At 30.3% G+C, this 16,639-nt stretch overlaps 1 long non-coding RNA gene and 1 pseudogene across 16 annotated transcripts; one reads left to right on the top strand and one right to left on the bottom strand.

Moving 5' to 3' along the window:
* Nucleotides 1–299: 299 nt before the first annotated feature.
* On the bottom strand, nucleotides 300–1,828 carry LOC146943593 (protein EXORDIUM-like 2 pseudogene; annotated as a pseudogene). The gene has a single exon (XR_015025619.1). The product of XR_015025619.1 is annotated as a protein EXORDIUM-like 2 pseudogene (transcript).
* Nucleotides 1,829–9,423: 7,595 nt separating this feature from the next.
* Nucleotides 9,424–14,676, top strand: LOC146943592 (uncharacterized). Of its 15 annotated transcripts, none has more exons than XR_015025635.1 (9): nucleotides 9,424–9,716; nucleotides 9,815–9,878; nucleotides 10,000–10,045; nucleotides 10,128–10,190; nucleotides 11,725–11,878; nucleotides 13,103–13,172; nucleotides 13,569–13,702; nucleotides 13,791–13,839; nucleotides 14,283–14,676. It is a non-coding gene; the product is annotated as an uncharacterized LOC146943592 (long non-coding RNA). The 15 variants fall into 15 exon arrangements; XR_015025632.1 differs by having other exon boundaries at nucleotides 9,971–10,045; nucleotides 13,531–13,702; XR_015025628.1 differs by lacking the exon at nucleotides 13,569–13,702.
* The last annotated feature ends 1,963 nt before the right edge of the window (nucleotides 14,677–16,639 follow it).

Genomic DNA, 16,639 nt, shown 5'->3' with positions numbered 1-16,639 from the left:
GAAAATTGTAATAGTTTACTTTTTAAAAGAATAATTACTAAATATAAGATGCTTAAACAATGCCCCGAGACACATTACTAAATATAAGATGCTTAAACAGTGCCCCGAGGCACTCGTGAACAAGAACTTTTTTTTCTTCTTCTTCTAAGCAGAATATATCACCTACTCCTTAATTAATTAAGATAAGAATATATTCTGTATGACGCAGCAAAAATGTTCAATAATGTCAAATAATTGTACGGCTTTTGCTTTAACCATTTCACAAGGCAAGTAAAAAATCGACTTTGAAATCTGAGGACTTTGAAATCAATATCCATTTAAGAAGAAAAAGATTTACGTAGTACATGTAAATAAAGTACAATACGAGTATTGTTTATTTTTCCATAATTTACGTTTTCCATATTTAGAACATGTTTTTTTCACTTCACATAAATAGAATTTACACAATTACACGTACTTTCTTCCATTCAACCATCACACGAGTGTCCTGCAACCCTTTGTTTGCGGGTCCCACATCGCTGGCAACAAGTACTTCCTCCCATTCACTCCATGCGCATTATAGCTAGCACCATTAACTCTATCCAAAATAACCCGACCCGGATAACCCGGATACGCTCCACTTCCAAACACCCCGGTGCAAGCCGAAACAGCCTCTAATGGCGCCGTTGGTGGACCCTGAAAATATCCAGTATTAAACGGATTCGTAACGGTACCGGCCAATAGAGTTGCAAGGTTAATTATCATTCCATCAACTCCAACATCACCGTTAGGAGCAACTAACGGTGGTGTTTGGGGTCCGTAAATAGGTTGGTGAAATGGCCACGCGCATTGACCAGGACATTGGGTCTCAGAGTTTCCAACCCAAATGTAAGGGATTCGGTTTCTTCTCCTAACCGACCGGATGGACCCATGAGTCCCACATCGACCACAAAAACCTTCAACGCTAACTTCCTCAGCAGTGAAAATAATATTCACGGCATTGGAAGCGTATTTGAAGACGGAAGCAAGTGAAACAAGGTGGGCTCCTTTTAAGTTTTTACCAAGAGCATAACGCTGGTGCATAATTTGTTTCCCTACGACGATTTTAGACGATCCTCCCTTGTATTTATCTGTTGTTTTCCACCATGATGCCACAGAGGGAAGTGGGGCCTTAGGAGAGGAGGTGAGGGAGTTTATGAAGTCGACGATTATGGAGCGTTGGATTGGAGTGAAGCTACCGTACCATAAGAGATTAACGGTGATCCGGCCTTTTAGGAGTGGACCGTTGTGGTATTTTAGAATCAACGGTTGTGGTTCTACCTGTTCTCCCAATGAAAGGTGGAGCATTGCTACTAACATTACAAATAGAGGACACCATATCATAGCAAACTTGTAATTGCGCATCATATTTTTTCTTCTAATCAACTTACGACAAACGTTGTTGTAAATCAAATACTATGGTATTGTAAAAAAAATAAAAATATATATACTATATATATAAGCTGTTTAGAATTAGGATTTAGAAGAGTATGTGAATGTTTGAAGAATGGAGAGGGATGAGATGAGATTATTTATATACTCCTTGGAAGAGGACTGAAGAGAGAGAAGTGTCAACATCAAGAGAGAGTAGACGTGGAGGTTTTTGAATGGTTGTGGTTAATCTAGTTTTAAGCATGCACTAAATTGGTGGGTTTGGATCTTCTCCTACATGCATTCCTCTCCAACAAAATTATTGTGAGGTAAAGTAGAGATAAAATAGGGAGAAAGAAAATGAGGAAGTAATTAAGAGAGAGAAATCAATTAAAAGAGAGATAGATAGAAAATGTTGTGGAGGAAGAATGATAAAAAGATGAAGTAATTAAGAGAGAATCCAAATTCACTTTCCAATAATAGTAGTAGTTCTATTGCTGTTTTACCTACAGGACCCTAACCTTATCCAATGAAAAATAAATAATTTGTTCTTATTCATTTACATGTATTTTAAACGTTTTTTTTATTTGTTTAAAAATTAAAATAATTATAGCTTTATCATGACTAGTGTTTAGATGATGGGTAATGTTAACTTGTGCCCTTAGGGCACAAGTTAAGAATTTAAAAATGAAATTAAATCATAAATTATGTCTTGAAAAGATAAGATTTTAAATATCTAGACTATAGAAAATGTTAGCGAGTGTTCTTAAGACATTATTTAAGCATTTAAAAATAATAACTTTTACATAAAAAATTGTGTAGTTTCGAACCCAAAGTGCCGATCCACTCAAACCCGTCCAAAAACCCAAAACCTGCACGGGTAGACCGGTTTATTTCGGTCCATCGGGGTCTTGTCCACCCCTAGTCATCATGTAACGGACAGAGACTTCCAAATGAATGAATGGTTGATAGCTTATATCATCCAGTAAGGAGCAGGAAATTATTAATTAGATCATTGATGATTGATACCAATAGCATCAATCATCAATGATCTAATTCTAAATGGGTAGTGTTAACTTGTGCCCTAAGGACACATGTTAAGAAATCCAAAAAAAGAAATATTCCCTTAAACTTTGTACATTTAATTCATTAAAACATTAAATATTAAATTTAATGCACGCATTTCAATATATTATTTCTACATTTAGCTTCTAAACTTGTGCCTTAAGGGCACAAGTTAACATTTCCCATTCTAAATATATCAATCATCAATCATCTAAGGAAATGTTAACTTGTGCCTTCATGACACAAGTTATAGAAACATTTTCTTGAAAATTGTGCATTTAATAGTCTAGATATTTAAAATTTTATCTTTTCAAGACATAATTTATGATTTAATTCCATTTTTAAATTCTTAACTTGTGCTTTTAGGGCACAAGTTAACAACACTGCCCTTAAAATTAAAATCACTACGTAATTAAAAAAAAAACTTATGTAATGCATATAATAAATAATATCAAATTGAAAGAGAGCATCATACATACAACAGTTGAAAGAATAGAAACTTAAATGATAATAAGCCATAGTTGCATGAATTTCTTTATGTTTTGAGACGATAACAAAGTTTTGCAGAACAACACATGACCGATATCAAAATTTTGGATGATTTTAAAATGAAATTGAAGTGTTTAGGGGATTTTCTTGCAATTTTATGAGTTTTAGTCATTCAACATCGTCACGTAAATCTTGTTAAAAAAAACATTGTCACGTCAATGTCAATTAAAATATAAATATGTTACTTCATCATTTTTAAATCCAATAATCTAAATAAAATGGATTACCCCAAATTCATATATTTGGATTACCCCACACTTCATTTGATATAGCTTCACTTTTCAGTTATTTTTATCGATGCGGGACATAACAAACATGTCTAAGTACATTTCTTATTTCATTTATTCTTTCTTCATTTGATCTATTGGTAAAAGCCAATTATGATTATTGGAATCTAGCAACCTGGACATCATCAAGTTCATCAGATTATAGCGATTTCGATAAACTCTTCATGATAAACTATTATTTTTCCTAATTGAAAGAGATCATAGTCACTACTTAATTTTGAGTAGAGTGTATTATTGTGAGATTTCAATAACTGCAGTGGCAGACATCCAATTATAAATGATAATAAGCCATTAGTTGCATGAATTTCTTTAAGTTTTGAGACGATAATGAAGTTTTGCAGAACAACACATGACCGATAACAAAGTTTGACTTTTATTTTGGATCGATCCTTCAATTTTATTTTCTTCTAAATCAGTTTTTTATGTAACATTCTATTTGGATCGATCCTTTTGTTTTTAAATTATGTTTTTTTTTTGTTTTTTTGTTTTTAAATTATGTTCTTCTACAAGGATTGATCCCTATGTTTCATAATAAATGTCATTAAAGTTTTGTCACAAAATAACTCTCAAGAACCCTTCCATGTAAAAGGAAGGATTCTTATAACACTCGCTTAAAAAGTTCATGTATTTTACTATTTGGATCAAACCTATTGTTGATGTATAGGAGTTTTTTTTAGGTTAAAATATGTTTTTAGTCCCTGCAAATATAGCGAATTTGGGTTTTAGTCCCTGGTAAAAATTTTTTTTTGAAATCAATCCCTGCAAAAATTTTTGTTTTTTAAAAAGGTCCTTGGGCCCACTTTACTGATGATTTGGCACATTTATGCCTACGTGGCATTCGCTGACTGTGTAACTTGCACAGTTGGCAGCCACGTGGTAATTATTTTAGTTTAATTATTTAAAAACATTTTTTTTAAAAAGAAAAAATATATATTTGAAATTAAAATAAAAAATAAATTTTAAAAAAATACGGAAATTACTTTTTAAAAAAAAATTAAAAATAAAAAATTAATTTTTAAAAAAAAAATTAATTTTGATATTCGAAAATTAAATTTTGAATTTATTTTTTGTAATTTTTGAAAATTAATTTCCACGAATTTTTTTTTGAGGGAGAGTCTTTTTTGTCTTTCAAATTTTTTTTCCGATTTTTTTAATTCCGAAAATTTATTTTCAGATTTTTGAAAATAAATAAATTCTTTCTAATTTTGAAATCAAAATCTGAAGATAAATTTACTAATTTTTGTAAACTTTTAGAAAAATGTTATCTAACTTTTGTTTTTTTTAATTTACAAAAATTAATTTCCAGGAAAAAATAAAAAAAACCTTCTTAATTTCGAAAAAAAACTGAAATCTTTTTTTTTTTGAATTTGTTTTTATAATTTTCGAAAAAATATTTTCAATTTTTTTCTTTTAATTTTGAAAATTAAGTTCCATATTTTTTTATTTAAAAAAATAAACTGATTTTTGATTAATTTCGTTTTTTTTCAATTTTTTATATCGAAAATTAATTTCTAGAATTTTTATTAATTTCGTTTTTTTTTCAATTTTTTTATTTTTATTTCGAAAATATGTTTTTGTTTTTTAAAAATTGATTTTAAATAATTAAAATGAAATCAATTACACGTGGCTGCCACATGTGCACAATTAAATTAAACAGTCAGCAAATGACACCTATGCAAAAATCAGACACATAAGCAAGAAAGTGGGTCCAAGGACCTTTTGAAAAAACAAAAAATTTTGCAGGGATTGATTTCAATTTTTTTTTTACCAAAGTCCAAAACCCAAATTCGATATATTTACAGGGACTAAAAGAATATTTTAGCCTTTTTTATGACAAAAGATAACATTTGGTAACATGGTTGCAAGCAAAAGTTCGTGATTATAAAGCTTGTAGCTTTTACTAGGACTAGGATGTGTATTTTGACCATTTCCAAATACACTCTTTACGTTTGCTTAAGTAATTATAAGGATTGCTAAAAAAAAAGTAATTATAAGGAGGTCAGAAACATTATCTATGACATCGCGAACCAATACCATAAACAGAAATTAGGTATAGAAGAAAAGTTGAGTTAATATTTACTCCTACAAGTGGAACATCGTGACCCTTACTAGTAAGGAGGTTAGCACATTTGTTGGTCTTTTGATAAATATGACAAATATTGATTCTCATACGGAAGTAGTTGAAAAAAAAAGAATATGAGTTGACTTGATATCCCTACCTTCTTCACCATTGTTTTTTTATAGACGGTGGAACACTAAAGAATAAGGCAGAGACATCTATCTACGACATCACTAACTATAAAGAAATTAAGAATAGAAAAAACATATTAAGCGGGACATTATGACCCTTGGTCAACATATACGTTGTTCTCATACTATATTTTTAAAGTAAAGTTTTTATTTTTGAAATCCTTAACATGTGTTACATGCAGGGGCGGACCTGGACTTGCAATATCACTGTGGCAAAAAAAAAATCCGTCGAATAATTAAATTATATTAAATTTAATAAATTTTAGTAACCAAGATAAAACTAAAATCAATTTCAATTTCAGAACTGCTATCACTCTCATTATCTTGATTCAATTTCAATTTTCTAATTCAATTACTCTCACTACTACTATCAATTTCAATATAGTAATTTCAAAACTGACCTGAAAGAGGAGAGGAGATGAAATGGGCTGAGAGAGGAGAGGAGAGAGAGAGAGAGAGAGAGTAACGGTTCATGGTTTGTTGTTGGTGTTGATGTGAGAAATCAGAAGGAAAACAGGTGGTGCGGTTAGAAAAGAAGAAGGAAAGGAAACGTGGGCCTGATAGAAATCAGAAAAGGAAAGTGATGGGCTGGATTCTAAAAGAAATTAAAAACAATTGGACCTGAGCTGGTGTGGCTATTGCCACGCCCTGCCCTGCTCAGGTCCGCCCCTGGTTACATGGACATAAGTTAACAAGATCTATATTTTTCTTTGATAAAAGTATAACTAGTAATTTTCTTAAGCACAACTATAATATATGAGGCACATGTTATAATCGTGCACAACTATCATATTAGGTAAAATTATATTTATTGTTTCTTAATTTAATTTAAGATAACAATTTCGTCATTTATTTTATTTTTTATTTTCATTATTTTTGTCTTTTTTTTCTATTTGCGCATGAATTTTCAGATATCAAATCTAAAATTCATAGAAAACATTAATAAACGACCTCAGATTTGAATAATAAAGAACTCATATCAAAATAAAATCATATATTTGAATCTGAAGAATCAATATGCAAATTGACAAAACATGAAAAATATAAAAGACAAAATAATTATATGAAATTAAATTAAAAGACAACGAGAATAACTTTACCATTTTATTTATCAATAAAAAAGGTGGCATAACATTATTCACGCAAAATTGGAATTTTTTTGTGTGGGGTACATGAACCAAGAAGTGGAACTTATTTGTTTTGGCCTTTTCTCTTATTTAAATTGACTTATGTCTCCACTATGGTGGGATTTAGCATGGGTCAGTGAAGTTTTTTCCCACGATGGGAAAGTTGATAATGTCCATTAGATTAAATGAGGAACATATTCTTATCCTACTCTCTCAGCACTAGATTATTTTTTACACTATCTTCCACCCTCTCTCTTTCATATGTTCCCACACCACCACCACCACCAAATCACTTTGACCACCACCACACACCACCATGGTTGCTGCCGGAAAACTCAAAGTCCAAAGTTTTATAAGGGTGTTGTTCTAGAAAATAACATTTTGGATCTAATTGAATGCTGGTTTTCAATTTGGATTTTGAATTTTGACATAAAATTGGTCTCTCCATCCATTTCTTACGATTGTAACAGGTTCCAAAATGAAATCAATTTTCAATAATTAGACATGAAAAAACTAAAATCTTACCATTAATGTTGAAAAGGGTTGTTTCAGTAACAATAACGATGACATCACGGTGAATATGGACAAACGATTGAATATGTCCTTCTTTGGTGAATATGTTCTCAAAACTAAAATCCACCATTCAAGAAATTTGATCCAGAATTTTTTATGTTCTTCTTTGGTGTGATTTAGTTATGGGTTTTTGTATGTGTTGATTATCTTGTCTTTATGTAATTAGTTGTTTGAACTGATTGAATGTGGACAATCGATTATGGCAGCAGAAGCTCCTAAGCAATGGATGCCAATTAGAGTTTTTTGGAGGTGTGATAAGGTGGGTCTGCTGGTGGCAACAAAGACTTGAGTTTACTGGTAGTGGTGAAAGGAGGAAGATAGGTTGAAGAGAAAGTGGGAGAAGATATAGTGTAGGCAGACTATTATAACATCTATGCTCCTCTTTAATCTAATGATCCAAAAAAACTTTCCCATGGTGGGAAAAAACTCCACTGACCCATGCTAAATCCCACCCTCCACTATACTGAAATTCTCAAAGTGCATATTGGGACGGTGCCGACCAGGGGCGGATCTAGACTTTAGGTACATGTGAAGCTAAAATTTTAAATAAATAATAATAATACAAACAATTTTTTTTAATCGACAAATATTATTACCTCATTGTTTGATACAATACATTACAATGAAAATCATCTCATATTCATTTGTTGAAAATGAGATAAAATGACATCATTGCTAATTGTTAATAGATCATCTCTTAACCACTGATTACTCATTTTATTACATAGGTTACTCTTCACAACTTTTATAGCTGAAAAAACATGTGTTTTATCTACTAAAAATAAAAAAAAGAGAAATGATATTTTGACAATCACTTTTTGACAACTTTTGGACAACTTTCTCTCTCATACTCACATGATGTTGTTATCCTCTCTCTTCCTTTTTCTCTCTACATTGTTTTTGACCAATAAGAAGTGAGAAAAACAAGGTTGTCAACAAAGTTGTCATCAAATGGATGTCAAAATATCATTACTCATAAAAAAAAATAGGGAAAAGCATGTGAAGCTATAGTCCCACATAGCTCCAACATGCATCCGCCCTAGGTGCCGACTCTCTGAATTCCATGCCCACGATATATAATCGCAATGCTGCATGCACCATATTGCTAGTAATAAAACAAGAAATTGTAGGTGACTACATACTTTTGAAGAATCCGTATATGAACCAAGGTAATTAACTTAATCATGAAAAGCTATGAAAATGGATCGAAAGTTGTTGACAACTAGAAACATTCATGTACGTCTATCATAGTGTTAGAAAGTCCGATCAAGTTTATAGTTCAGTTATTTAAGTGATTCCAACGCGATTTCTTTTCAATTTGAGTAGTTTAAAGTACTTCAAATATGGCATGGAAGAACATGTTGCATTGTTTGTAGGAGTAATTAACTTTGAGAGAATTGAGAATTTTTGCACTCAAGTGCAAAAATAATTCTCTGAATCTTGTGGAAGTTAAATGAACAATGAACCGTATACTCGATAAGAGTCTTATGTTAAGAATATGACTTGCATATAAGATTTTTCTTATCTATAAAATCATAAATTTAAGTAGCCCAACTATAATAATAACTTAGAACGTTGTAGAACTAATTAAATAAGATGCGAGTGATAGATACTTGAAATTTTTTAATCAAAAAATTGGAGGTATGATCTCTAGTCACTATATATAAAAAAAGTATTAGAAAATGTCATTCATTTAAAATAAAATTGACAATAATGTCATTCATTTAAATGAATCTTAGTTACTTGAATATTAATCTCTATTGTTGTACAAAAATAGTATTTTGATTTAAAAAGTAATTTGCTTGCATATTGTGCACAAACATCTTAATCTTAATAATATACAAATGTGAAGCCACAAATAGGAAAAAAATTTGCATCAATCCAATGTGTCAAAATTCTAAGCCTCCTATAATAAATCATCATATTTTATAATCTCATTTTATCATCACTTATAGTAATAGGGACCACAAAACCATAACAATTTGAAATTTACACAATAAAAAAATATCAAAATTCAATTTAGAGCATAAAATTTTGAATGTGTTAATTTCCCTCTAAGATATGTCATTTTCGGATGTGTTATTAAGAAAAAAACAAATGTTCAATTTGAAATGAGGCCCAACTATGCTAAGCCCAACACTCAAACTCTTCTCTTTTCATAAGCATTCAATGCAAGGCAACAGAAAGGGAAAGATTTCTCTGTCATCCCTGTTTTCACGTTGGAAAATTTTTCCTTAACCTTGATAGTGAACATTTTGCAGACAAATCTCATTACCCACCTCCCTCAATTCAAATTCAAAATTCAAATCATCAAATTCAATCTCTCACTCTCTCTTTCTTCTTCTTCTTCTTCTTCTCTCTCTACGAATTCAATCTCCCAGTCTCTCTTTTTCATCTTCTCTCCTCTTCTCTTTCATTGTTTCTTAATTCTCAAATCAGAAATCAAAATCCACAGTGATTCAAGACGACTTCTAAGGTAATGATTCTAAATACTATTATTGTTTTGAGTTCTTGATCCATGTTCATACAGAAGTGTATTTGTTCACTCTCTCCTCTGGTTTGTTGTTCTTATAGGTGAAAAACGGCAACATACAATCAAAAATTTGAATTTGGCTTCATTGAAATGTCAAACTATAAGGTACTGTTTATACTCCTTAATTTTCCTATGATTTTTTTGTTTGTTTTGTTTTTGATTAACTTCTAAAAGGTAATGAATCCAACTTCTAAAAGGCCTGACTATCCTTCATTGAAATGTCGAGGCATTTTGTTAATATCATCGTCCAATCATTCAAAACACATCGAAAGGTAACTAAATTGAATTTCGTAAATTTATTTCATCACAATCACTTCAAATGGTGTTTTGATTTTTCAAAACTTGGTGTAGCAGCAACATGTTGAAGAAGATGAACAAAATGGTTTTGAGAATCAAGCTGGCTTTAGTTGTTTGAAGGTAAATCTTTGATTATTATTAGTTTTTTTATTCATAATATTTGTTTTTTTTAATTGTTTGTAATTTTATTAGTGGATTTTAGTTTTTTTTTTTTTTGTAATTCACATGTTTGTAAACAATCAGATTCACTTCACTAAGCTTTATGTGATTTTGAATTGTTACTTGGTTATTAGCTTATGAAATGATGATTATTTTAATTATCTGATTTGGATTTTTGTTCTAACACACATTCAAATTTGAACTTCATTATCAATTTAAAATTCAAACATAGATATGATTACACACACAATGCTTACATCACACATGCTACACAACAAGAAAAAGGGACAATAATGAGTTAAACAAAATCAATTTTCACTCTCTTCCCATCTATAAAATATCAACTTCAAGTACTGGTTTTTCAAATAATTAAACATATTTAAGAATGAGGATATACAAAGCATATGCATTTTTACTTTCAATCAGACAATTACTTCAACATCATTTCAGTTTGTGTTAATCAATGCTGCAATTTTGTTTTAAGTGTTTATAATTTTGTCTTTAAGCAAAAAATGAAATTTAATTCAGTTAGAGAAAAGATCAAGAGATTGTTATTAGTAAACCGTGTTTTCACTCTCTCTCAACCAATGATTTTGCAAAAGTAGCTATTTGGTTTAATTGAGTAGTTTATTTATATATCTGTTTTAAATATTGAATCAAAATTGCAAATGCATGCTTCAGCTTTATAGTATTTAGTCACTTTGACTCTGCAATTTAAATGGATTTTATGGAGCTTAAAGAAGGGAAATAAGTCCTTACAAGATGAGAATAGGAGTTATTATTCAATTAATTGTGTAGTTGTTATACTCAAGAATAAGTCCATACGATGTAAAGCTAAAATTGATTGATTTACTTTCATGTTTTGTTTTGGTTTGTGAAAATAAAGTTTCAAATTATAGAATTTTTATGTACAAGGTCCTACAAACGATTCAATTACATGGCTCTCAAAGGATTATAATAGTTAGATTAATTTTTATTACTAATGAAAACCAATCTATCACTCTAATCCCTTCGATATTTCATGGCCAGGGGCGGATGCATGTTGGAGCTATGTGGGACTATAGCTCCACATGCTTTTCCCTATTTTTTTATTTTTAGTAGATAAAACACATATAGCACACACGCACGGTAGCAACTGTAAGTTGAACATGTTTTTTCTGCTATGAAAGTTGTGAAGAGTAACCTATGTAATAAAATGAGTAATCAGTGGTTAAGAGACGCTCTATTAACAATTAGCAATGATGTCATTTTATCTCATTTTCAACAAATGGATATGAGATGATTTTCAGTATTGTATCAAACAATGAGGTAATAATATTTGTCGATTAAAAAAAATTGTTTGTATTATTATTTATTTGAAATTTTAGCTCCACATGCACCTAAAGTCTGGATCCGCCCCTGTTCATGGCCCTTTTCTCTATTAAAACCACTTTCAATTCAACCCGCAAATTTTTGCTTTGTTATTCATGCTCTCTCTCTTTTTGTTTCTGAACAGTTTTAGAGGTAATGGGGTTTTAGAGCCATGAGCGTCTACGCCGACAAGTTCGTTAACATGTTACACAATTCAGATCTCATGAACGCGAAACTCTATCTTCTGGATATTAAAGGTTGGCGAGCGAAAATGGTGCTCAATCCGAATAGTTCTGTAGGTAATTTGATTATGCGATGATCATTGTGTACCAAATCCGTTAATTTTTTTTGTTGTTCTTTGTTGGTTTGTTGGTTTTTTTAGCCCATTTTGTTCACTAAATCATGAACTGCAAGTCTGCATAGTTGTTCTGAACACAATTTTTGTGATTGTTTTGTTTGTTTGATTGGTGTTCCCCTTTTTTTTTGTGAGTTTTTAGTTTTAGTTATTAATTTTTTTTTTTTTTGCAAAGTATAGTGCTAAGAGAATTTAGAACTTATATATGCCTATATGTAGCTTGATTGAAGGTTTATGAAGGTTTTTGTTACTCGCATTAACCTTCCTTTTTTGTGTATATGCATGTGCTTTATTTTTTTCCTGAAGTTTTAGTTTGTGTTTTGTTTGAGTTGAATTTGGTTTGCTCTAATTTGGGTAAAAATATATGACCCTTTTGTCCGGATTGTTTTGTTCTAAGTTGGTTTGTTCTAATTTGGTTTGTTTCAATTACTCTCTGTCTGAATATGCAAGACATGCTATTTTGACTAAATAAATATATGATGGCAGATTTTATACAATTTTTAAACTCTGGTTTTGTTGGGTGACATGTTTTATGCATAATGTTTGAGTTGAATAATTGAAGTTCGAGAGGCAATCAAACTTAAAAGTTATTCTTGAACAAAACTGTTTGGAGCCTACATTTTATATAGTTTACATATATGTGTTAATATTATGTTTTAACTTAGTGTTAGTATTTTACAGTTTTAACTTATATTGTGTTTTGTTCTAAAATCAATTTGACAAGTTTTTATTTTCATGATAGTCAAAATCAAACAACAAAAGAAAAAGTGTCATGATTCGTTTAGTATATTTGAAGTTTGTTTTAGGGAACAAATAGAAGTTGAAATTCTTAATCATATGACCTACAGGGAACAAATAGAAAGTTGAATTAAGCGTCTGAGTGGATAAAAATTAATCTAGAAATATCTTTTCCTATATTTGTCTCCCCTGTAGGTCATATGCTTAAGAATTTCAAAACTATCATTGTTAAGTCTGAGTAAGAAATGGGAAATATGTTAAATGAGGAACAATTGATACATTTGTTAACTGATTAGTCTGAGTAAAAAAAGATGATTTGTTGTACACATGACCAGTCCCATTCCATCTGCAATTTTCTCCCTTTTCAATCAAGTTTTCAAATTCAAATCCCTCCAAAATATTTTCTGATCCCTATATTTGTGTCTGACAGTGTTGGACTTTCAACTATTGCAATGTCTACGGATGTCGCCTCACTGGTTGCTCCTTGGTGTCAAACTATGGTAAATAGTTTATACCTATTAGGTTGATCCTTTGATATTCTGGGTTTTTACTGTAAACTCAATTGTTGATCCTAATGCTCTTTCCATACACTCACTCTATGGCAAGTTGTTTTGTGGGATTTCAATTCTAGGAGTAAAATGATTATCATCTTTTCCTAATCATAGTCTTAAACTAGCTATCATATTCTTCTATATGAAATTTTGTGAAAAGTCCATGTCTTTGAAGATATTAATTGTTAGCTGAAAAGTCCATGTCTGTCTTGCTTATGCTTTATGATCAATGAAATATTTTAGGATGGTACATTTAAGTAATTAAATACTGTTAGTAGATTATCGTCATTTTTAAACTTATAATCAGATTGATGAGAGAAAACCATATGTTATGATCGATGGAAGGTTACAAAGATGAAACAATATGTAAGGGTGGATTTGAGTTCACTATGATACAAAACTGGAACAGTTATGATGGGGTACATGGATAAGAACCTGTTTTTAATCCTTTCCTGCAGTTGATGGTTAAGATTAAATAGGTATACAATTTAACATTATTAGATTTACCCTGAGATTGACTTTTGATTTTAAGTTTTTTTAAATAGGCTTACCTCTTCTTAATCGTAGTGTGGAAGATATCACAACCAATTACACATTTGAGAGTTTCTCCTTCAAGGTATCTAATTAATTCTACCCTTCCTATCTTCACCCATGTGCTGGACTATGTTTTCTCAGCTAGGTTGCATTTGCTTTTATCACCTTCCTATTTAATTTCAATCTCCCTACTGTAGTTCCTTTAAAGAATTTCATTTTTGTTTGTTACAAAATTCACTATTGAATTTTGCAGAGTCATTTCATAGTGCTGAATTAAGATTTTTACATAAATGCAATGTAATCCATATTGGAACACATTAAAATTGATATTGTCTGTGTTAAATGCAATGTTCATTCAAGTTTTATTCGAATTCCTTTTCCCTTTTGGAATGGCAATGAAGAATTTAATGATAAAATAATTGTAGAGGAAACAATTTTCACTTGCACTCATTTGAAGACTAATAAAACAATCTAAAACAATCTCGCTACTTACTGTATCATTGACTTATAAATTTGCTGGTTTAGGCAATATTGGAGCAATGGGGGACTAGCATGTGACTAATTTTACATGGATATGAAGGTGTTGCTATATGCTTCTGCAACAAGTATAAGAGTGAATACAAGTGTATCAAGTTCTTCAATAGTGTGTGTTACATACAAAAACAATAGACAATTATTTAAAAATATATATATATAGTGATTGAAAGGCAAAAAATAATAGACAATTGTGTATTAAGTTCTTTATCAAATTTGTAACTCAAACTGATTAAATTGGTATAAATGATTTATGATTTCTGGGAAGCATAACATATGCTTACTTATCTGTGAAGTAGATGTTGAAGCTATTATTGACAATGACTTTTTACTAAGTTTCCTTTTGAATTGTGTAACATTTTTTTTTCTTTTTATATATTTCTTTTAGTGTTTTGTTTATTAAGTTTGAAGTATTTTTTTTTAGTAAAAACATTGTAATTTTATATTTCAAGAATTTACAGAAGGCTATAGAGTTTTATGTAATCTTTATGATGCATTCAATATTTTGTTTATCCATTTTATTTTGTAATAGGATATTCTCAACTAGACCATCGACCCGTGCTCCGCACGGGTCCTACCAGCTTACACCTGTGCGTTTAAGTTACAATTGTTATTCCCTTTCTATATTAATAAGTCAGTTGGTTATAACTGAATCAATGTGAGTAATATTTTATAAAATTTAAATTACAATAAATATTAGTCGTATAATGGTGACTTTAGTAATATAGTTTGATGCTACCATTAGAATGCAATACATCAAAATAGCATACAAAAATCGTTGATTTTTAACACAACTTAACTTACATTATGAAATACTTCTCGGTATATTACATTTGAAGTCATATTGATATCTTGACCGTTTTCATCCGATGAGGTGGCTTCAAATGAGTGGGTGTGTTTAAAAGAGTGTGTTAAAGGGTTTGACCCTAGCATTTCTCTTATGATTATAATAGTGAAAATAGGATATTCTCAATCCGCCTTCTAAAAACACGGGGGCTTACGAGAAGCACAAATAAAAAATGTTAACAGATTTACGATAACTAAGTTTTTTTCTTCTTCGAATCACATATTAATAAATAATATCCTTTTTAGGCAAATATTTATCGTATTAGTATAAAATAAACATTAAAATATGTTTATTTTTGTAGATAACTTTGGAGCTATATAGAGATGATGCATCTATCTTCCATAAGGATTTTGTTTTTTGGATTAATTGCTCTTCAAAGTATCGATTACTTTTGTGTCACTTATAACATAAGTAATCATTAATTATTATTGGTCATGGATATGTAATTGCTTTAACCTAAATTGAACTATATGTAACGATTTAATTTTATGATGACAACATTAAAAGATTTGTCTAACAAGTGCGTTTGTATTTTGGTGGTACTTTCAGAATACTAATTTGTTAACGCCACAAAAATTCTTTGTTCGCCCGTGCGTTGCACGGGTGGAAATACTAGTAAAGATACACGCATATTATACATATATTAGGGTATTCAATAAGGCCACTAAAAATGGTTAAAGGTAGACTCCTACCATTTTTAATAAAAAATAAATTTAATGTGAATACTATCAAATGGAAAAGAAATATAAAATTTTATATTTGAACTCATCTTTAAACCAATTTAGATGCATCAATCATTCAATTAATTTAAAAAATAGTCGTTTATTTATAATAATGACCCGAGACTCGAGAGTGTATTAGATATCGAAATCAATAACGCCACCTCCAGATATCAAAATCAATAGCACTATGAGAACAAGTTTAGTCTTAGCATTCAATCATTTTATGATACATGTTCTACTTCTTTACTCCTTCTTCATCGTAAATATCTTGTACGCATTTTGAGAAATTTGCATAAATAAGTTTGATCTAGTAAAAAGAAAAAGCAAAGTCAAGTTTTTTTAAATATGGTACAGAGTAGCATTTGTAAATATTGTTTCGTTTTAAAATGAATGTCTCTTTAAGGATAAAAATTTGTTTTAAAATGAATATCACATCAATAATAAACAAGGTTAGTTTAGTAAAATTGTCATGTATTTTGATACTATCATTATATTTCTTAATATGTGTATATAAACTTTCAACGACACTGATTTTAAAACGGATGTAGTATTTTTTATGAAAGTTTAACTTGTTAGCATTGTTGTTTTAAAATTGTACTGTATTTTTCCTATTTTACTTGAATACGCAAGTTAAAATAGTCTCTCAATTAATTGTTATTTGGACCATCTGGACGTCCCGGAATGACCTGATTTTTGCTGGTGGCACCCATTGTGAGAGGTCGGTGGTGGATGGGGCAAAATTCTTAGCTTGGAAGTGGTTCCTGGCTAAGTGTCCTGCT

The sequence above is a fragment of the Medicago sativa genome, chromosome 2 (assembly GCF_051527215.1).
Source record: "Medicago sativa cultivar Bolivia chromosome 2, Bolivia_mono, whole genome shotgun sequence".
NCBI lineage: Eukaryota > Viridiplantae > Streptophyta > Magnoliopsida > Fabales > Fabaceae > Medicago > Medicago sativa.
This window is presented reverse-complemented; position numbering and strand designations above follow the sequence as displayed.